We start from the raw sequence: 23,433 nt of genomic DNA, 5'->3' as shown, positions 1-23,433 counted from the left end.
GGGAATGTAAATTTAGAATAAAACTAAATGAAGCCCAGGCACCCCTGCCTATCGCCTGAGCATGGTCACCATCCTCAACATTTCAATCCAGGATTTCTCACTGCTTTTCCCATTTCACTCAAATGGGTCTGCTTGCTTTTTTCACTTTTTAATTATTTTTTCTTTTTTTGGAGCCAGGCATGGTGGCTCACACCTTTTATCCTGGCACTTGGGAGGCTAGCCTGGTCTACACAGTAAGTTACTGGAACATGGGCAACTTCCATATATGAAGAAAAACAACTCCAGAATAATCATTTAGGGCTCCTTGGGGAGAGGCGGGGCGTCATGAAGCCCCTCCCTGTTCCCTGATAGGATATTTATGGGCTCAGTCCCAAGTAGGTCTTGTTCAGGTTGCTTCTGCTGCTGTAAGTTCATGAGTGCAACGTCCTGTCCTGAAAACATCTTTCCACAGCCATCCTCTGGCTCAGTCATTCTTTCTGCTCTCTCTTCCACAACGTTCCCTGGGCCTTGGAGAGGTTGGTACAGGTGTCCTGGTTAGGATCGAGCACTCAACGGACACTTATTACCAGTACTCTGTCCAGTTCTAAGCCTCTGCCCACTTCACCCCATTGACAATGCAAAGAGAAGCTGGTTAAGGCCGAGCCCACTTGCCTTTTGTTGACCACCTCCTACAGTTTTGTATTCCCTTTAGCTCTGGTGTGCTCCAGCCATCTCTACCTGTCGAGTTCCTACAACTCCTCTCTGAGGCTCAGCTCTAGGGCTGTGCCTGTCTCACATCCTGTCTTGTATCTCCACAGTGGGCAGTGATCTCCCTCCCCCTGAACGGAAGGCGAAGGGCCACGCTTCGGAGACTTCCCTTGTTTTGTCTTTGCTGTGATTAGATACTTCCCTGTTCGCTCATTAAAAGGCCAGAAGGTGCAGGTGAAGCCGAGGTTGCTGACTTATTTGCAGCCCTTCCCAAAGCGGCTGCACTACAGTAGAGCAGACACTCGCTTGCAGAGTCAGGAGGCTGGGATGTTGACTCCCCACTGTTTCAAGGAATAAAATAAGAATTTACCCTGTTTCCTTCTGTCTTCTTTGCAATTATGGTTACCAAAGCCCCTGACATCTGGTTGGAATAGTCTTTATAAACCAATTGTGTCCATCTTCAAGCCAAACTAAATTATTTTGGTCCATAGCCTCATTATTCAAGGCAAAACTAATTTTAGCCTACATGACTGAAGATGGCGTTTCCCCCTCTCTTCTAGCCATACATTTGGATTATCATCCATGATACTATAATCAAGGTATTTAGGGGGTTTTTTTTGTTTTTTGTTTTTTTTTTTAGTAAGAAAACATTTGAGCCACACAAGTGAGATTTCCAAGATGGGGACTGTAAATTTTTTTATAACAAAATTATTTTGTAAATACTTCTAAACAGAAGAACTGTAAATGCTCTAAGTTTTACTTTTTTTGTTTTTTAAAGATTTATTCATCTGTTCTATACAAGTACACTGTAGCTGTCTGCAGACACACCAGAAGAGGGCATCGGATCTCTTTACAGATGGTTGTGAGCCACCATGTGGTTGCTGGGAATTGAACTCAGGACCTCTGGAAGAGCAGTCGGGTGCTCTTAACTACTGAGTCATCTCTCCAGCCCCTAAGTTTTACTTTTAAATAACTTTTCTTGAGACAAGGTCTTATTCTGTAGCTCAGGTTGGCCATAGTACTGGTCCCAAAACAAAACAAAGAAAACAAACAAAACCCCAACAAAACCAGAAACCTTCAAAAACATTTCCAGGGATGAAGATAATTAAATTACAAAGCATATGACCTTACAGAAACACTAGGCCTAAGATTCTACTCAAGGAATTTGAAGAAAATGAAGAGAGAGAAATTGCTCACAAAAGTTCCCGCCACCTGCGGTCTGAGGAGACGCTCAGTTGGTGGGGTGCCTGCCTCATATGCGGAACCCCAGCATCATCGTGGAATAAAAGTAGGACAGAGTGCCATGCACCTGCTATCCCAATCTCGGAGGCAGGAGGATCAAAAGTTCAAGGCCCTCTCCAGCCACAGAGTGAGTCCAGTGACAGCTTAGGATACAGGACACTAGGTCTCAGGAAGGAAAGAAGGAAGGAAGGATGGACTAGTTTACACTTCAAAAGAGTTCTTGGGCTATTTCAGTTTCCGCAACTAAGACCAAAGGTAACGCGCTCCACGAGAGAAAAACCTGAAAATGCAAACAAGAAAAATTAGCCTGAAGAAAGAGGCTCGGCACAGAGAGAGACTCGGAAGAGGCCTGAGCTGAACATGTCCTGCGGCTCACACAAAAGATGAGGTGAGGAAGCCGCCGCTTCCTTATTTAATAACAGAGGACGAACATTTTCCATTTGAAAAGACACATGTCTGGAAATCTCATGTCCCTCCGGGTGGCTTCCAAGTTAACAATAAGTGAGATGTAATGATGAGAATACAGTCTAATCTTAAGTACACACACACACACACACACACACACACACACACACACACACACGCACACACGCATACATACATACATACATACATACAAACACTCATATGTATGGGTGAAATATCAGAAGGAAATAAAATGGGCTTACTAAGTGGGAATATTACAGAGGATTTCTGTCCTCCATATGCTCTCCTGATTCACTGAATTTTATGCAGTTAACACCTTTACATTTTTTCTACCCATATGGTACACAGAGATAGTGTTTTCTGAATGTAGTCAGAGGTGACTTTGAACTCCCAATCCTCCTGCCTCGGCCCACAGAGTGCTGGCCTGACCATGAGCATCGCTATGCCCAGTTTAGTGCTTTTTATATTAATGAAAAGACCATGAGGCTCTTCACGAGAGCCACGCTGTGGAATCAGCCTCGGCATCTGTCACCAGATGAATGGATAAAGAAAACGGGTTACATGTATACAGTGGCGGTTCATCCAGCCAAATGACAGAAAGAAATCGTGTCATTTCGGGACAGCAGATGGGAGTCGATGTCACTGCATGGACAAGGCACACGCAGAAAGCCAAGGACTGCAAGCGTTCGGCCACAGGTAGAAGTGAAAAACACCAGATAACCAGAAAGTGAAAGAACAAAGAAAGGCACATCAGGTCAGAGTTTAGTGACAATGACTTTGTGCATTCTTACCATTAGCCAAACAGAAAGGACATGTTCAGCTTTGATGAACATCTCTGGAAAGTTCCACAGTGTGCCCTGACTCCCCTGTCTACACTAGTGCGTTCTGACCCTCCATTCCTTTCCCAAGGGTGGTTTACTGGGACACATTTTCATCCTTTCTCCCAGCATCTCCCCTGAAGAACACTATGGAGGGGTTAGGGCTGCCCAAGGTTGTCTGGCTAGAAAGAGGGGGAGAGCCAGACACTTGCTCAATTTTGCAAAGAATGCTTTCAGGTCCCTGGACCATTTAGGTTTGTAGGCTGGAGAACTCTGGCTCAGGCAACTTCTCCTCTGCCAGATCCCCTGCTGAGAACATGGAGGGCCTGCTCTAGCCCTGAGGGCCTCACAGAGTGAGCTGAAGCCAGGAACCCAGGCAAAGCCAAGGTGCACAGATTGCTCTGAATGCCAGGACACTGACAGTGACCCAAGCGAGACCTGTCCTTCCTCTCTGGGGTAACGAGGGTAGCCGCTGGAAATCTGCCAGCATCCCTTCCTGAACATCTTGGAGTATGCTTTCCCGTGCTAGCACAGGTTTGATTTGATTTCTCAGAATGGCGAAGACAGAGTTCAGTAATGGCCTGAGCGAGTGGGAGGCCACAGTGCTCATGAATATGCACATTAGTGATTTCAGAGAGAAACCGGTGCACTATATAATTAGCATTTGTATCGGGAAGAAAAGGGAAGACATATGTTCAAAAGTATTAATTTTCAATCATCATACATCAATGTCTACACACAAGCCAGGTATCACACCTGGCCTGTAACCCCCAGCCACTCAAGAACCTGGGGCAGGAAAACTGCAGGCTCCGGGCCAGCCTGGTCTACAGAGTGAGAATCTGTCTCAAACAGAGTTCAGTGGAGCATAAGTATCCCCAGCACCCAGATAAATGCCAGGTAGGTATGGTGGCCCACCTGTAATCCTAAACAGAAAGTCCCTGAGACAAAATGGCTGGGTTAGCTGAAATGGGAAGCTCAACAAGAGACCCTGTCCCTGTAAAGAAAGTGGAGGGCAGTCAAGGGGGAAACGCCCAGGGTCCGTGCTACATGCACACATCGCATGGGTATGACATGCATGAGTGCCCACACCCGTGTGAACACCACACACAAAATACAAATCAAAAAGAAACAGAGCTCAATCAGAAGACAGACAGTAGGATCTGTTGTCATGGACCCGAGAGTGGGTGCTCGGCCGCTCTGCTGCCTCCGTTGTGTGCCATGGCTGTCCTCGAAGCCACTTTACATGACCCAGGATCGTTACAAATCTAGGACTAAGGACCAGCAGGCCTGGCATAGCCCGCTGCGGCTACAAAGAGAGGCTTCAAAAGACCTTTTGAAAACTCACTGACTCTGAGAAGGAGCCACTCAGGGCGGAAAAAGAGGACACCAGCTTCCTTGGGCTGTAGTTTTAGAACTAAGTGAGGCTATTTAAAGAGTGGATAGAAATCACGTTGATAATTTTGACAAGGAATGGGTTTCTGTGGTTGGGTTAAAATATTACAAAGTATGGACATATCAGAGCAGGGCAGTGTAGCAAGTGCTTCCCCCTCCCCCAAATTAATAAATAACAAAAGCTTAAGCAGATGGGGATGGCCCATGCCTGCAATCCTGCACCCGGGAGACAGAGGCAGGAGAACCAAGCAGGCCAAGGTGAGCCCTGGCTGCGCAGTGATCCAGAACTAAAATCCTGTCTCAAGACAAAGCCTCATTTTATTGTCTCTCAAGGACAAAGGTCACCTGAAGGTCACAGGAGGGAGAGCTTTGCTCATCTCATGGTTTACTAGATCAAGGCTTCAGACCAGTCTCGAAACTTTTGTTTCAAAAAAAAAAAAAAGATTTTTAGTTGTGACTGAATAAAAGTAAAAAGAAATTCATTTTATTCATCTAATATATTTAATGTATTGAACATATTATCTCTACACATAATCAACGAAAATGCCAATAGCGTTAAACTTTCTCACACTACTATCCCCTGAAGGGACAAGCTGTCTGGTTGGATTTTGACTTATTAAAAGGCAAATGATTTCTGTTCGTTGGAAATGATTCTGCCTAGGTAAAGAAAATGTGCCACACTTATATGATGTAATAGCACTAGGCCGTGTAAAAAATGAAATCATGAACTTCACAGGTAAATCGATAGAACCAGAGAAATCAACCCGAGAGGTAACCCAGGTTCAGAAAAGCAAAGTTGGTCCATTTTCGCTTGTGTGTAGATATTAGCTGTTAAGTTAATAACTATGTTAAAATCCATAGACTCATGGAAGCCAGGTATAGAGTAAGGGACTAGGGGGACAGACAGATCTCCCTGGGAAAGGGAAATAAAATAGATCGCTATGGATGCATGGGGTTGGGAAACTGGAACAGCAGGATCAAGTGGGGAGGGGACGGGAAGAGGGAGAGACAGCTAAAATTAGAGGCCATTTGAGGCATGGTATAGGAACCTAGTCCAGTAGAATTTCTAAAATGTATTCACATACGAAGACAATGTAAACAAAATTGCCAAGTAATGGGTGAGATGGAGCCCCAGGTGAACGTCTCTTGTCACCGAATGAAGCATCCAGTACTGGGATTGGATTACATCTGATTGAGTTGTTGAACAAAGGGAACCTGGGAACCTCCAAACAACCCACACTGTTGCTCTACAAACTATAGGTGGCTCTCCACAAACTGGTGGCGAGACTCCATTGCTACAGGCAGCACCCACACAACTCATTGAACATGGAGAAGTCCGGGTTGGTGCCTACACAGAGCCTTCACTCCCACATGCAAGTGTCTTTGGTACAGGAAGGCAACCTGCACCCTACCAAAGGAGAAATGTAAACACCAACCGGGCTATAAATTTGTTGCTCTACAATGGGAACCTGTCTGCAAGATACGCTAGTGAGAAATTTGCAGAAGCTTCCTCCTGCAGCTGATGGTAACTCATGCAGAGAATCACAGTCAGATGCTATGCGGAGAGCGAGACAGCCTGGAACTCTGCCCTAAATGGGATGTCTCTGTCCGTCAAATCCCTCCTCTCATGGCTCAGGGAACCCTGCACAAGAAGAGGCATTATCTTTGACAGTTGAGTCAATGATTTGTATGGAATCTTCTGCTCCTGAGATTCTCTCTTCCATCTCTTGTATTCTGTTGGTGAAGCTTGTATCTACAGCTCCTTGTCTCTTCTTTTGGTTTTCTATATCCAGGGTTGTTTCCATGTGTTCTTTCTTGATTGCTTCTATTTCCATTTTTAATTCCTCCAACTGTTTGATTGTGTTTTCCTGGAATTCTTTCAGGGATTTTTGCGATTCCTCTCTGTAGGCTTCTACTTGTTTATTAATGTTTTCCTGTGTTTCCCTAAGTGTGTTCATGTCTTTCTTGAAGTCCTCCAGCATCATGATCAAATATGATTTTGAAACTAGATCTTGCTTTTCTGGTGTGTTTGGATATTCCATGTTTGTTTTGGTGGGAGAATTGGGCTCCGATGTTGCCATGTAGTCTTGGTTTCTGTTGCTTAGGTTCCTGCGCTTGCCTCTCGCCATCAGATTATCTCTAGTGTTACTTTGTTCTGCTATTTCTGACAGTGGCTAGACTGTCCTATAAGCCTGTGTGTCAGGAGTGCTGTAGACCTGTTTTCCTCTCTTTCAGTTAGTTATGGGGACAGAGTGTTCTGCTTTCGGGCGTGTAGTTTTTCCTCTCTACAGGTCTTCAGCTGTTCCTGTGGGCCTGTGTCTTGAGTTCACCAGGCAGCTTTCTTGCAGCAGAAAATTTGGTCTTACCTGTGGTCCTGAGGCTCAAGTTCGCTCGTGGGGTGCTGCCCAGGGGCTCTCTGCAGTGGCAGCAACCAGGAAGACCTGTGCCGCCCCTTCCGGGAGCTTCAGTGCACCAGGGTTCCAGATGGTCTTTGGCTTTTTCCTCTGGCGTCCGAGATGTGTGTGCAGGGAGCAGTCTCTTCTGGTTTCCCAGGCTTGTCTGCCTCTCTGAAGGTTTAGCTCTCCCTCCCACGGGATTTGGGTGCAGAGAACTGTTTATCCGGTCTGTTTCTTTCAGGTTCCGGTGGTGTCTCAGGCAGGGGTCCTGCCGCTCCTGGGCCCTCCCCCACGGGAGCCCAGAGGCCTTATACAGTTTCCTCTTGGGCCAGGGATGTGGGCAGGGGTGAGCAGTGTTGGTGGTCTCTTCCGCTCTGCAGCCTCAGGAGTGCCCACCTGACCAGGCGGTTGAAAAAGCTACTGGTCCAAAACATACAGGAAATCCAGGACTCAATCAAGGTTGAAAAAGCTACTGGTCCAAAACATACAGGAAATCCAGGACTCAATGAGAAGATCAAACCTAAGGATAATAGGTATAGAAGAGAGTGAAGACTCCCAGCTCAAAGGACCAGTAAATATCTTCAACAAAATCATAGAAGAAAACTTCCCTAACCTAAAAAAAGAGATACCCATAGGCATACAAGAAGCCTACAGAACTCCAAATAGATTGGACCAGAAAAGAAACACCTCCCGTCACATAATAGTCAAAACACCAAACGCACAAAATAAAGAAAGAATATTAAAAGCAGTAAGGGAAAAAGGTCAAGTAACATATAAAGGGAGACCTATCAGAATCACACCAGACTTCTCGCCAGAAACTATGAAGGCCAGAAGATCCTGGACTGATGTCATACAGACCCTAAGAGAACACAAATGCCAGCCAAGGTTACTGTATCCAGCAAAACTCTCAATTAACATTGATGGAGAAACCAAGATATTCCATGACAAAACCAAATTTACACAATATCTTTCTACAAATCCAGCACTACAAAGGATAATAAATGGTAAAGCCCAACATAAGGAGGCAAGCTATACCCTAGAAGAAGCAAGAAACTAATCGTCTTGGCAACAAAACAAAGAGAATGAAAGCACACAAACATAACCTCACATCCAAATATTAATATAAAGGGAAACAATAATCACTATTCCTTAATATCTCTCAATATCAATGGCCTCAACTCCCCAATAAAAAGACATAGATTAACAAACTGGATACGCAACGAGGACCCTGCATTCTGCTGCCTACAGGAAACACACCTCAGAGACAAAGACAGACACTACCTCAGAGTGAAAGGCTGGAAAACAACATTCCAAGCAAATGGTCAGAAGAAGCAAGCTGGAGTAGCTATTCTAATATCAAATAAAATCAATTTCCAACTAAAAGTCATCAAAAAAGATAAGGAAGGACACTTCATATTCATCAAAGGAAAAATCCACCAAGATGAACTCTCAATCCTAAATATCTATGCCCCAAATACAAGGGCACCTACATATGTAAAAGAAACCTTACTAAAGCTCAAAACACACATTGCACCTCACACAATAATAGTGGGAGATTTCAACACCCCACTCTCATCAATGGACAGATCATGGAAACAGAAATTAAACAGTGATGTCGACAGACTAAGAGAAGTCATGAGCCAAATGGACTTAACGGATATTTATAGAACATTCTATCCTAAAGCAAAAGGATATACCTTCTTCTCAGCTCCTCATGGTACTTTCTCCAAAATTGACCATATAATTTGTCAAAAAACGGGCCTCAACAGGTACAGAAAGATAGAAATAATCCCATGCGTGCTATCGGACCACCACGGCCTAAAACTGGTCTTCAATAACAATAAGGGAAGAATGCCCCATATACGTGGAAATTGAACAATGCTCTACTCAATGATAACCTGGTCAAGGAAGAAATAAAGAAAGAAATTAAAAACTTTTTAGAATTTAATGAAAATGAAGATACAACATATTCAAACTTATGGGACACAATGAAAGCTGTGCTAAGAGGAAAACTCATAGCGCTGAGTGCCTGCAGAAAGAAACAGGAAAGAGCATATGTCAGCAGCTTGACAGCACACCTAAAAACTCTAGAACAAAAAGAAGCAAATACACCCAGGAGGAGTAGAAGGCAGGAAATAATCAAACTCAGAGCTGAAATCAACCAAGTAGAAACAAAAAGGACCATAGAAAGAATCAACAGAACCAAAAGTTGGTTCTTTGAGAAAATCAACAAGATAGATAAACCCTTAGCCAGACTAACGAGAGGACACAGAGAGTGCGTCCAAATTAACAAAATCAGAAATGAAAAGGGAGACATAACTACAGATTCAGAGGAAATTCAAAAAATCATCAGATCTTACTATAAAAACCTATATTCAACAAAATTTGAAAATCTTCAGGAAATGGACAATTTCCTAGACAGATACCAGGTATCGAAGTTAAATCAGGAACAGATAAACCAGTTAAACAACCCCATAACTCCTAAGGAAATAGAAGCAGTCATTAAAGGTCTCCCAACCAAAAAGAGCCCAGGTCCAGACGGGTTTAGTGCAGAATTCTATCAAACCTTCATAGAAGACCTCATACCAATATTATCCAAACTATTCCACAAAATTGAAACAGATGGAGCCCTACCGAATTCCTTCTACGAAGCCACAATTACTCTTATACCTAAACCACACAAAGACACAACAAAGAAAGAGAACTTCAGACCAATTTCCCTTATGAATATCGACGCAAAAATACTCAATAAAATTCTGGCAAACCGAATTCAAGAGCACATCAAAACAATCATCCACCATGATCAAGTAGGCTTCATCCCAGGCATGCAGGGATGGTTTAATATACGGAAAACCATCAACGTGATCCATTATATAAACAAACTGAAAGAACAGAACCACATGATCATTTCATTAGATGCTGAGAAAGCATTTGACAAAATTCAACACCCCTTCATGATAAAAGTCCTGGAAAGAATAGGAATTCAAGGCCCATACCTAAACATAGTAAAAGCCATATACAGAAAACCAGTTGCTAACATTAAACTAAATGGAGAGAAACTTGAAGCAATCCCACTAAAATCAGGGACTAGACAAGGCTGCCCACTCTCTCCCTACTTATTCAATATAGTTCTTGAAGTTCTAGCCAGAGCAATCAGGCAACAAAAGGAGATCAAAGGGATACAGATCGGAAAAGAAGAGGTCAAAATATCACTATTTGCAGATGACATGATAGTATATTTAAGTGATCCCAAAAGTTCCACCAGAGAACTACTAAAGCTGATAAACAACTTCAGCAAAGTGGCTGGGTATAAAATTAACTCAAATAAATCAGTTGCCTTCCTCTATACAAAAGAGAAACAAGCCGAGAAAGAAATTAGGGAAACGACACCCTTCATAATAGACCCAAATAATATAAAGTACCTCGGTGTGACTTTAACCAAGCAAGTAAAAGATCTGTACAATAAGAACTTCAAGACACTGAGGAAAGAAATTGAAGAAGACCTCAGAAGATGGAAAGATCTCCCATGCTCATGGATTGGCAGGATTAATATAGTAAAAATGGCCATTTTACCAAAAGCAATCTACAGATTCAATGCAATCCCCATCAAAATACCAATCCAATTCTTCAAAGAATTAGACAGAACAATTTGCAAATTCATCTGGAATAACAAAAAACCCAGGATAGCTAAAGCTATCCTCAACAATAAAAGGACTTCAGGGGGAATCACTATCCCTGAACTCAAGCAGTATTACAGAGCAATAGTGATAAAAACTGCATGGTATTGGTACAGAGACAGACAGATAGACCAATCGAATAGAATTGAAGACCCAGAAATGAACCCACACACCTATGGTCACTTGATTTTTGACAAAGGAGCCAAAACCATCCAATGGAAAAAAGATAGCATTTTCAGCAAATGGTGCTGGTTCAACTGGAGAGCAACATGTAGAAGAATGCAGATCGATCCATGCTTATCACCCTGTACAAAGCTTAAGTCCAAGTGGATCAAGGACCTCCACATCAAACCAGACACACTCAAACTAATAGAAGAAAAACTAGGGAAATATCTGGAACACATGGGCACTGGAAAAAATTTCCTGAACAAAACACCAATGGCTTATGCTCTAAGATCAAGAATCGACAAATGGGATCTCATAAAACTGCAAAGCTTCTGTAAGGCAAAGGACACTGTGGTTAGGACAAAACGGCAACCAACAGATTGGGAAAAGATCTTTACCAATCCTACAACAGATAGAGGCCTTATATCCAAAATATACAAAGAACTCAAGAAGTTAGACCGCAGGGAAACAAATAAACCTATTAAAAAATGGGGTTCAGAGCTAAACAAAGAATTCACAGCTGAGGAATGCCGAATGGCTGAGAAACACCTAAAGAAATGTTCAACATCTTTAGTCATAAGGGAAATGCAAATCAAAACAACCCTGAGATTTCACCTCACACCAGTGAGAATGGCTAAGATCAAAAACTCAGGTGACAGCAGATGCTGGCGAGGATGTGGAGAAAGAGGAACACTCCTCCATTGTTGGTGGGATTGCAGACTGGTAAAACCATTCTGGAAATCAGTCTGGAGGTTCCTCAGAAAATTGGACATTGAACTGCCTGAGGATCCAGCTATACCTCTCTTGGGCATATACCCAAAAGATGCCTCAACATATAAAAGAGACACGTGCTCCACTATGTTCATCGCAGCCTTATTTATAATAGCCAGAAAATGGAAAGAACCCAGATGCCCTTCAACAGAGGAATGGATACAGAAAATGTGGTACATCTACACAATGGAATATTACTCAGCTATCAAAAACAACGACTTTATGAAATTCGTAGGCAAATGGTTGGAACTGGAAAATATCATCCTGAGTGAGCTAACCCAAACACAGAAAGACATACATGGTATGCACTCATTGATAAGTGGCTATTAGCCCAAATGCTTGAATTACCCTAGATCCCTAGAACAAACGAAACTCAAGACGGATGATCAAAATGTGAATGCTTCACTCCTTCTTTAAATGAGGAAAAAGAATACCCTTGGCAGGGAAGGGAGAGGCAAAGATTAAAACAGAGACTTAAGGAACACCCATTCAGAGCCTGCCCCACATGTGGCCCATACATATACAGCCACCCAATTAGACAAGATGGATGAAGCAAAGAAGTGCAGACCGACAGGAGCCGGATGTAGATCGCTCCTGAAAGACACAGCCAGAATACAGCAAATACAGAGGCGAATGCCAGCAGCAAACCACTGAACTGAGAATAGGTCCTCTATTGAAGGAATCAGAGAAAGAACTGGAAGAGCTTGAAGGGGCTCAAGACCCCAAAAGTACAACAATGCCAAGCAACCAGAGCTTCCAGGGACTAAGCCACTACCTAAAGACTATACATGGACTGACCCTGGACTCTGACCCCATAGGTAGCAATGAATATCGTAGTAAGAGCACCAGTGGAAGGGGAAGCCCTGGGTCCTGCTAAGACTGAACCCCCAGTGAACTAGTCCATGGGGGGAGGGCGGCAATGGGGGGAGGGTTGGGAGGGGAACACCCATAAGAAAAAAAAATAAAAATAAAAAAAAAAAAAAGAAGAGGCAGAAAGCACATAAGGGCCAGAGGGGATGGAGTACGCCAAGGAAACAGGGCCCTTTAAATCAGCACGAGCAAAGATCCCATAATCTCACAGACACATGCACGGGCCTGTGCTAGACACATGCACGGTCCTAGAGCTGAAAGGAAAAGTGGATGCATGCCTCCATCCCTAACCCAGACGCTATCTGCATTTGATAACCACTTGCAGATGAAAATATAGTTTTCTCCAATGGAGTCTCTCTGGGGGAACAAACTACTCTTAAGGGTGGGATGCATGCTTGGCAGTAGATGATCAACACCAAGCAAGCTAAAAAGTAGCTACGGAGTTTCCTTGTCTCACAGTGTTGTGCCGGAGCTCCCTCTTTTCAAATTTTGTCTGATGTGTGTGTGTGTATACATATGTATGATTTTATATATTTTTACATAGTCTGATTTATTTAGATGTATAATCTACATATATATACATACATATATACACACATACATAATACATATATATTCTTCTCTCTTTTTACCTTACTGGCCCACTGCATGTATATTATGACTTCCAGTTTAGTGTTTTGATGGGATTCTTAAGTATGTGAACAAGTGGTTCTCTGTGTCTTATGCATTTTCTTGGGCTGTTTTTCTTCTGGGTTTGTTTGTTCGTTTGTTTTCTCCATTTCTGATGTTTTAGTTTTTATTTTATTTAATTATCTTATAATTTATTATTATTCCTTTCATGAAGTCTATTTCCTAATGAGAGACAGAAAGGGGGTGGGGTACAGGTGGGAGGGAGGAAGGGAAGAACTGGGAGGAGTCATTGGAGGGAAAACCATAGTCAGGATATATTATGTGAGAAAAAGTATATTTTTTTAATAAGAGAAAAAATTAATTAAAAAATGAAATTATTCTGCCAAAGATCAGAGCCTTTGAGACTCAGTAGCATCTGGAACCCACTTCATGCATAGCCCAGCGGCCATAATGTATTTATTACTTCTGAGAAGATCTGTTGATTCCTTCCTTAAAGCTTGCTGGCAAAACCATGATACGATGAATTGAACAGTCTCTCACCCAGAGCTGGTGAGATGGCTCAGCTATTCAAAGCACTGGGTGCTCTTACAGAGGACCGCATGGCAGTTCTCAGCCATTCGCAACTCCAGTTTTGGGGACCCGATGTCCCCTTCAAGCCTCTGCAGTACCAGGGACAGATGTGGTACACACACATACATGCAAGCCAATATTCTACACATAGAATAAAAGCAAATATTATAAAAACATTAATAAGAAAACATTTGGTTTTATGTTCATTTTGTATTTGGAGGACATCATTTGGAAAGGTTAAAGAAGATGCTCTAATAAGTAGTTGATTTTGATGCTATTCAGATGAGACAGTTGTAGGTAAAACTAGCTGATGGTTGAGTATGTTCTAATAAGAGATATTTGAATAGAGTTCATTCAAACAGAATCTATGTTTATTTATATATGATCTTCTTATTACTTATTTATGTGTGTGTGAGTGTGAGTGTGTGTGTGTGTGAGTATGTGTGTGTGTATAAATGTGAGTGTGTGTGTGAGTGTGTGTGTGAGTGTGAGTGTGTGAGTGTGTGTGAGTGTGAGTGTGAGTGTGTGTGAGCGTGTGAGGGTGTGTGTGAGTGTGAGTGTGTGTGAGTGTGTGAGTGTGTGTGTGAGTGTGTGAATGTGAGTGTGTGTGAGTGTGAGTGTGTGTGTGAGTGTGAGTGTGTGAGTGTGAGTGTGTGTGAGTGTGTATGAATGTGAGTGTGTGTGAGTGTGTGTGTGTGAGTGTGTGAGTGTGTGTGAATGTGAGTGTGTGTGAGTGTGTGAGTGTGTGTGAGTGTGAGTGTGTGTGAGTGTGTGAGGGTGTGTGTGAGTGTGTGTGAGTGTGAGTGTGTGAGTGTGAGTGTGTGTGAGTGTGTGTGTGTGAGTGTGTGAGTGTGTGTGTATGAGTGTGTGTGTGTGCATGTGTGTGCATCAGAAGAGGGTGTTGGGTTCCTGAAGCTGGCATTACAGGTGGTTGTGGACCAACCAACATGCATTGTGGGAACCCAATCCTCTGGAAGAGTAGTACTCGGTCTTGAGTGCTGTGCCATCTCTCTAGGCCTCTCACTTTAACTTTAGAGATAGGGTATGTCACTGACGCTAAGCTTGCTGCCAACTTTTGGGATTCTGCTCTCTCTGCCTCATCAGCCCTGGGCCCATGGGCGTGTGCTACTGCCCTGGCTTCTGTGTGCACTGGAGGTCGGAACTTGGGTCTCCATTCTTAGGCAAGCGCTCTACCACTGAGCTAAATCCCCAACCCCTGGGTCTCCATTCTTACACAGGTATTTCACCCTCGATTCCTCTCTCCAACCCAAGATACGTCCTTTAAATGGTACGAGTGCACTAAAAGGTGGACAGGCACTGGTTCTTAGGGACATTATATAATCAGGTTTATTATAGCTTTGTATGCTCTCAGTATCAACTAGGAATCTATTGGGGTAATATCTATTTCTAAACTGTACCCATACCTAGCCCCATTTAGAAAATCATCACTTGCTCCTCTTGGCTCCACAGAGTATAACAAGTCCCAGCAGTTGTTGATCATGAACCTCCTCAAACTCCCCACCTCAAATTCCCGTGTGTGCGGGCAGTCTATCTGTGGTGAACAGTAAGGCTTGGCAGGCCAGGAGGATTATGACAACAGCTCAGACATGTTTCCAGGCGGGTTTTATCATCATCTCTGACAACTGCTGAGGGGCTCATGAGATTGGCAGGTACAGGGGGAGACTGAACAAAAGACCCCGTCAGACCCTTAGGTCATCTCTCTTGAGCCTGGGTGGGCAGCAGGGCCTCTGAGTAACCAGAAAACAGAGCGGAGTCATGTTCCTTGTGGTGTACGTATCCTGCAGGTCCCTGCAGGCTGTGTGTAATTGGTATCGCCTCTGTCTTGTCAGGGATGTGATGCATATGGACTGCTTTCTAGACTGTACCTCATGTAAGAACCCCACAGGGACGCCGTGAATGCAGCTCCCAATGACACAGGGTCCAGGTGGGACCTGAGACTGCATGTCTAACAAACTCTCAGACGATGCTGAGGGACAAGGGGCACATTGGTGAGTGACCAAGTCCACCTCAACTTGCTAGACTACAGAGGATATCGCAGAGTCATATTTATGCAGCATGGTGGGGCCTCCCACTTTCTTCTGTGAAACACACAAGAGAATAAAATCTCCAGAATGCACTGAAAAGGTCATGTCTGGAAGTGGACTCTGATATGGTGATACTGTGCACACAAATGTAAAAGGGGAGTCTGTGAGTTCTTGGTGGCCCTGGTGTCACAACTGTTCACACCTGGAGGAAGAAGAAGTCTAACGTTGTCTTTTCTCCATGCTCCTGGGGGAATGCCGGCTTGTGCCCTAGATGTTGGGTTTATGAGCAAAAGCTAAGCTCCCCAAGAGAGTACTGTGCAGGCCTCCCTCTATTTGAAAGCCAGATTTCTGACATCTTGCTTTACAGAGTGCCAGGAAGATGTATAGATGGCCATGCTCCTTCTGTGGTAAGGCTGGACATCTCGGTCACAGAGAGTTCTGATCACTTTCTTTAAGGTCTCATCATTTGGAAGAATGGGATAGAAATAGGCCTTCCCTCAGAAGGTTGTGGTGGACTATCCTCTGGGGCAGCTAATACGATCAGAACAGTGATTATCAACCTTCCCAATGCTGCAACCCTTTAATAGAGTTCTTCATCTTGTAACTCCCAGCCATACAATTATTTCGTTGCTATTTCATTACCTGTGATTTTGACACTATCATGAATCATAGTGTAAATATCTGATGTGCAGGATATCTGATATGCTACCCCTGTGACAGGGTCATTCAGACCCCAAAGGGGTTGCAACCCACAGGTTGAGGATGGCTGACTTAGAGCAATACTTATAAATACTTATAATACTATAAGTACTTATATATAATACATCTGCTGTGCCATGTAATATATGATATGTAACATCCATGACAGAAAACTACAATGGTCCTGAGAAAAAGCAAAGATCTGAATACACGCATGGGCAAGAAGGCTCAGCAATGCAGGGTGCCGGTTCTCTCGAGACAATACCCACTCATTTAATCTCAGTAAGAGCCCAGCAGTGGAGAAAATGACAAGCTGCACTGGGTGCAAAGTTAATATGGAAACACTGAGAGCCCAGACGAGCAACGGAGAGGCCGCAAGGCCTTCACCACCTGCCGTCAAGTCTTACAGAACAGTGGTTGTGGCAAGACGTTAGAGAGACAGAGCATGGTATGTATATACAGAGAGAATGTAAGTCGTCACATAATTTACTGTGAGGATGAGCCTTCCCTATGTGCACAAAGGACAATGCTCCCAAGCGCACAGGGGACTGGGCATTCATATAAAACAAAAGTCACAAAAGGAACACAGATATAAGTAAGCAAAGTAAAACAATTAAGTCGTCATAGATATAAAATAATATTTTCATGATTTGTGGTATGCAGAAAAATATCTTAGGACACAGAACTGTAACTATCAGCTAAAGATTCAGGAATGGGGCTCCACTGAGATTTCAAAATTCTCACCAAAAACTGCCAATAAACGAGTTAAAAAACACACAAGCTACAAAGCAGAATTAATAAAACACTTAGCTAGCAGTCTATTGATAACTACCAGTAAAAAGACAAGTGATCCAGTTAAAATGGGGGAGGGATCTCACAAAGAAAGAGATATCTAATAGCCAGTAAACATATAACGGGGGTTGAAAAGACACCATCACTCAGAGAAACCAAAATCAAATCAGATACCGAGACGTCTCATGGGGTGATAAGATGAGGAGACAGTGAAGGAGGGGACTGCCATACGCTTCCAGCGAGAGCAGGAACTGACACCACCCAATGGCTGATCTCAAAGATGAACACTCACTCACCTATGAGACGCCCTGTCTCCTGCATTCACACTCAGATAAAACCCATGTATCTGCACTAAAGGGTGTGAAGGGAAGTTCAAAGTGGTACTGTCTATAACCATCTCACTGGGAGCGACCCAAATGTATGTCACTAACGAAGGAACAGTGGAATGTCTTCACATAGTTGAATACTATGACAAACTCTGCCGGACACGGCAAGGAGGCTGAGGGTGGAGGATTGCTTGATCCCTAGAGTTTGAAGCCAGGGCGGGTGATATAGCAAGGCCTGGTCTTGAAACTTCCACTACTAATGAATGCCGCGGATGAACATGAAGCTACAGGCAATTAGGGGCTGACTGACAAGCTTAAGGGAAAGTGAAACTCGCGCCAGTGAGCTCCCGGTTACTACACGCCATTACACAAGTGGACGGTGTTGATGACCGGGGCAGCGGTGCCTTTAGGGAAATGCAGAGATGAGGCCTCAAGGACTTGTAGCCTCCTGACATGGGTAATGTTTACATGCAGCCTAGTATACATTCTTTGCTAGAAGATTTCTGAACTGCACAAGTATGATTTCACACATCTGTATGTGTCACACCCATAACAAATGCTTTGTAATTTTTTTTCTTGCTTGAACCCCCAAAGTGAGGGTTGTAGAATTAGACCCCATGCACCTCATCCTAACGCATGGTACCAATCTTCCGCTGATCTCTAGGTATGGCCCACACACTCTCATCCAAGGACCAGGTGGCCCACAAGAAGACGTGTAATGTCCTTCCCTGCTCCCAGCTGCTCTGTCATCCCGCTGATTAGATGACATGTACCTGGAATGTCCTGAGGACCTCTTCTGAGATGTCCTTCCCTCCTAAGAGCTGGTTTTGGGGAGCTATGCCAGTGGGTAAAGTGCTTGCTGTCCTACCACAAGAACCCAAGCTCAGATCCTAGAACCCATGTAAAAAGCTAAGCATGGCCTAGTGCTAGGGACATGGAGATAGCATGTGGGGAGGGAGGGAAGGGAAGAGGGAGAGGAGGGGGGAGTGAGGAGGGGGAGAGAGGGAAGGAAAGAGAGAGAGAGGAGAGCATTGGTTTCCCAGACAGCTAAAATTATCATTCCCTACACCTCACTCCAAGGTCACTAAACCTGCCACCCTCTACTCTTAGAGAGTTATATACGGGCCTCCATGCTGACTCAGTATTTGCTACCGTATGATGCTTTCCGTTTTATATTCATACAAGATAGAGATTATTCTAATAAGCAAAACAAAATGATTTTTTGCTGAAGAAAAAAAAGGACTCTGTGATCTGATGATCTCAGACCCTCTAGTCTGACTCAATAAATTGCAAAGAAATAGTTGGGAAAAAAATAGATAGGCAGATGGTAATCTGTTGATACTGGTGGCAATCCAGTGAGCTGGGAACCCAGTGCCAGGAATCCAGCTGGGAACTAGGGCAAAGGCGATGGCAAGGAAAAGCAAACAAAAAAGACTCTTATCCTCAAAGGAGTCACAGCCTAGTGTCACAGGCTGCCCAGATCCAAGCGCACGCCTACGCCACAGGTTGCACGGTCTCCTCAGAAGATGCTAACAGGATGCAGGTTCAGTATGAACTCAAGTCATCAGTGGCGCCTAACTTCAGAGCTGTCTCTCAGGCCCCTCTTTTATTATTTTTAAAGCATCCCTGAAAATACAAAGGAACCTACAATAGTCACGTAATACAGAGCCTAAAAAGCACCTGTGGCCTTCTCGTGGCCATGAACTGCGTGTTTCCCAATAGTTACCTCTGAGGTTTGTCTCAGCATCCTTAGACTACCTCTAACTGGAGCCCCGCGTTCAGAGAGCCGGCTCCCAACCTTCCACCCTGGGCTCCTGCCCGTTTTCTTCCCAGGGTCAAGGCACTTCCAGGAGCCTGCTCGCCCCACATGTACTGAACAGAAAGCTGTGCCACAGTTGTGGCTTTGGGAACAGTATTGAAAAAGGAACATTAAAAAAAAAATTAGTTTGTCTGTTTGTTGTTAGGGTTACACACCACGGGCGGCTCTTGCTGGAAATTGTGCTAAACCCTAACTTTTGTTAAAATGCCTTCAGTTTACCTTCTCATCATCCCCAACAATGGCTGACTGGATGTCTCCTGGTTACGGAATTTTTTTTTCCGTCTTAACGGAAGAAAAAACCCGAATAACCTAAAACTTCATAAACAACAGAGATTGAAGTACCATGAACACTTATAACTTTTGAAGCCAAAAATAATTCTCTATTTTTACAAAAGGATAAAAATATCTGTCCCCCAGGTAAGGAGAGACAACAGACCTTCCCACAGAGACTCAGAAATGGAACCAAAGTCCTTTTTCATCTCACAAACAGACGTATCTAATGGTATAACGGAGAGTTGGGCTTGGTGGGAACTGATTCACGCTGTAATTGGGTCTTTCCTAGGATTAAGTGAGGTACTTTAAAGTAAGTTCTTTCTCTTTTTATAAGTGGTTTCAAGCAACTTGAAAAACACGCCCGGAATACTGTTGACCAGAACATAGCTCCTATGGTCTGCAGATAATTTAGTATTTGACAATCCTTTTCAACGTCCTCCAACTCCAACCAAAACTAAAACGTTTCTTGGGGATGGGGTAGGGAGAAGTAAGCAAATAAAACCTAATATCTACATAATTGCCCACAGATCAAACAACTTGAGGACAATTTAAAACAGCAGCATTTCAGCTGGGTCAAGTCAAAATAAGGAACTGTCCACCATTGGTTCACAGTTCTCATGCTTGCTGGTCCTCCAACAACAGTGCCGGGCTGGCTTTGATGTTAAAACACTTGGATACTGCTTCATCGCTCATTGGCCCTGTGCAGTTATGTCACTTGGGTTATCACAGATAATACAGTCTGCCCTGCCTTCTGCACAGGCACAGACATTGCGCTGTGTTTATTTTCTGAGCCTCTGACAGAGCAGGAAAATGCCACACTAGACTTTGCCCTTGACTTGGGAGACCCACCCCTGCTTAGGTATGACGGCTCTAACCCTGACCCTACTGCCAAGAGCTAGCCCTGCCCACACAGGCTGGCTCCTAAGCCAGCTGTCCTAATCACAGATGGCCCTTAGCCTGGTGACGCAGCAGAGAGAGTCACGGTTCAATAAGATGCTTCCTGAAACTCTCATCACAGGCGTCCTTTAAGGAGGGGAAGTGAAGCAATCTAAGCCTAGAGTTCCCAGGCTCTGACTTCAGGGTAAAGAATAGTCAGACAGCATGAAGCAACACAGAGAGAAACAAGCAGAGATGAGCTGGCAGGGAAGACACAGGCACTTTCAGAGGGTCCGGATGTCAGGCCTCTCTCCCAGTGGCTACCAGAGCCTCCTTTTTCTGTGGCTACAGAAGTCAATGCATTTTCTTTAGGTTTAAACTGGGTTAAAGAGTTACCTGTTAGTGGCGTTCCCGACCAGGCAGATGGTGATCAGATGTTGCTTGACCTCCTTGGGTTCATGTTGGTCTCTGTCCTGAGCACTCCTTTGTGGCCCACAGGATCTCATCTTTTGCATTTGGACCCCATCCCACAGCTAAAGGAGCATCGGGTCCAACCCAAATCTCACCTACATATGTCCAAGTTTTGATCCCAGAGCCTTTAAGCGATAGGACACACCAAGAGTGACATTGTAAAGACAGATACCTTCTTCACAGACAATACTTCTGGTCCTTGATGTTCAGCTGAGTGAAGTAGTTGTGTACGAACTACTCTACACAACGTCTCTCTTCTCCTTTTCCTTCCATTCCTTCCTCCTTGGCCTCCATATTGCTATAAGTGATTTATTCCCCAAACTGAGAGAACATGAAATTAAACACCAAGGGAGAAAAATGAGTCGAACATCAGTGCGTTGCTGTAGCAAATGGGAAATGTAAGACTCAAAATGAACTGCCCGAGGCAGGAAGGAACCTTGATGTGTTGTCCTCTCTTGACTGGTGAACTTAGAGGTAGGATGGCCCTGGTACGGTGCCATCAGCCAGCCAAGGATGGCAGTGGTGACCCTGTGTTTTATTTCCATGTTTGGTATAACAGTGCTGACATCTCCATAAGGCATGCCTAAGGTCCCTAAAGGCATCTTATAGCTGCCCAACCCAGATGGGGTTGTGTCATTGTGCACACCCTGCATCAGAGAGCAATTTCTTTGTGCATGGAACAGGTAATTAGAAATAAAATCCTGTCAGTGGGGCGAGGGCAAATGTAAGGGTCAGGATTGACTCACCATGGTGACTACTTAGATGTCAGAGGTGTGGGAGGGAAGGGCTAGCGTCCTGCCTACGTTGGTTATAGGAAGGCTCTTCTCTGAGACAGGGGTAGAGCTGTTTTGGCAAGGATGGTGCAATCGCTACGCAGGCTTGCAGCTGGCTCTCCATGCTTTATGTAGGGCTGCTCAGGAATCTAACTGGGGCTTGTCAACAAAACCTTGGCCTGGACAGCAAGACATTCATACCTGATGAGAAGAAGGTCCAGCAAAAGAAGTCATTCTTCTCTCTGTACCAAGGACCACTAATATAAAGCAGGAGTCACCTCAAGAACACATTCATGTTCCCACAGAATCTTCCACCTTACAACCTGCCGCGCCCACCTCGACCGGCAAGGAAGACGCAACACCGTTGGATCCTTCTCAATCAGCCTTTATTGTAGGAACACCTAGTTGATGATACGGGGACCCCGGGGAACAAAGGCACTTGCCTTAAGTACAAAACAGACAGCATGGCTAAGGACTTGTCCTCGGGGGATTGGTGGAGTAAAGACATCTTATTAACATGCTTATCAATTATGACCTAGTAAAGATGTCAGAAGAAAGCTAAAGGTGGTAGTAAATACAAGCGACCACTAGATGTCAGTGCTATAGATAAATGCTCCCAACAACAACCGATGCTGTTCAGGGGTGTGTGTGTGTGTGTGTGTGTGTGTGTGTGTGTGTGTGTGGTGAGTGTATATGTGCATATGTGTGTGGTGTACATGCTTGTGTGTGTGTGTGTGTGTGGTGAGTGTATATGTGCATATGTGTGTGGTGTACATGCTTGTGTGTGTGTGTGTGTGTGTGTGCTTGTACCCATGTATGTGGTGTGCATGTGTGTGTGTGGTGTGTATGTATGTGTGTATGTGTGTGTGTGTGTGTGTGTGTGTGTGTGTGTGTGTTTGAGAGGGTGCACCTATGTGTGCATGGTACATGCCTGCAGGTTAGGGGACAACCTGGGTATCAGTCCTGGCCTTCTACCTTGTTTGAGACAGTGTCTTGGTTTTGGGGTACCTACACCAGACTACCTGGCCTGTGGACTTCCAGGGACTCTCCACCTCTCTCCTCAACGTCCCCATAGGATTCATAGGATTGCTACAGCAGGCTTTACTCAGGCTCTAGGGTTTCTCAAATCATCCTGTTTGTGTGGCAAATATTTTTACCCCTCAAACTATCCTCCCAGCCCCTGAGTAAAACTTTTAATGTAATTTTCCTGCAAGCATCATATACATTTCACTATCTTAACCAATTGAAAATGGTGCCAGGTACAACACATCTCTGCGCCCACCCCTGGCATGCATCTCCAGAACTCTCCAAGAGCAAAATCCACCTTCTCTACTCAAGAAATAATTCCTATGCCGTCCCCCTACCCTCAGTCCTGGCAACAACTATATTTGACTTTCTGTCACTTAAAATGACTACCCAAAAATTCTTCAGTTGAGTGGAATCCCACAATATTTGTCTGCTACTGGTTTATTTCGCTTAACATGATACCTTAGGCCGACGTTACAGCACGAGTCACAATGCCCTGCTTATTTAAGGCTGAATAACGCTCTACTGTAGGCATGCACTCTATTTTGTTTATCTCTTCATTTAACAGCAGACACAGATTGTTTCCAAGTTTTGTTTTTCTTTTGCTAGTGTGACTAATGCTGCTACAACTGTGGGTACACAGCTATGTCCAGAGGTATTTTCAAGATATCCATGGGAGGATCCACATG

General features: G+C 44.1%; 1 protein-coding gene across 4 annotated transcripts in view; it reads right to left on the bottom strand.

The window, feature by feature from the left end:
• Sgpp2 (sphingosine-1-phosphate phosphatase 2) overlaps positions 1-23,433 on the bottom strand; it is a 120,633-nt gene that overhangs the window by 6,875 nt on the left and 90,325 nt on the right. The window lies entirely within an intron of this gene.

This window comes from Rattus norvegicus, chromosome 9 (genome assembly GCF_036323735.1).
Source record: "Rattus norvegicus strain BN/NHsdMcwi chromosome 9, GRCr8, whole genome shotgun sequence".
Lineage (NCBI taxonomy): Eukaryota > Metazoa > Chordata > Mammalia > Rodentia > Muridae > Rattus > Rattus norvegicus.
The sequence above is the reverse complement of the archived record's forward strand: the minus strand, read 5'-3'. Positions and strand labels throughout refer to the sequence as shown.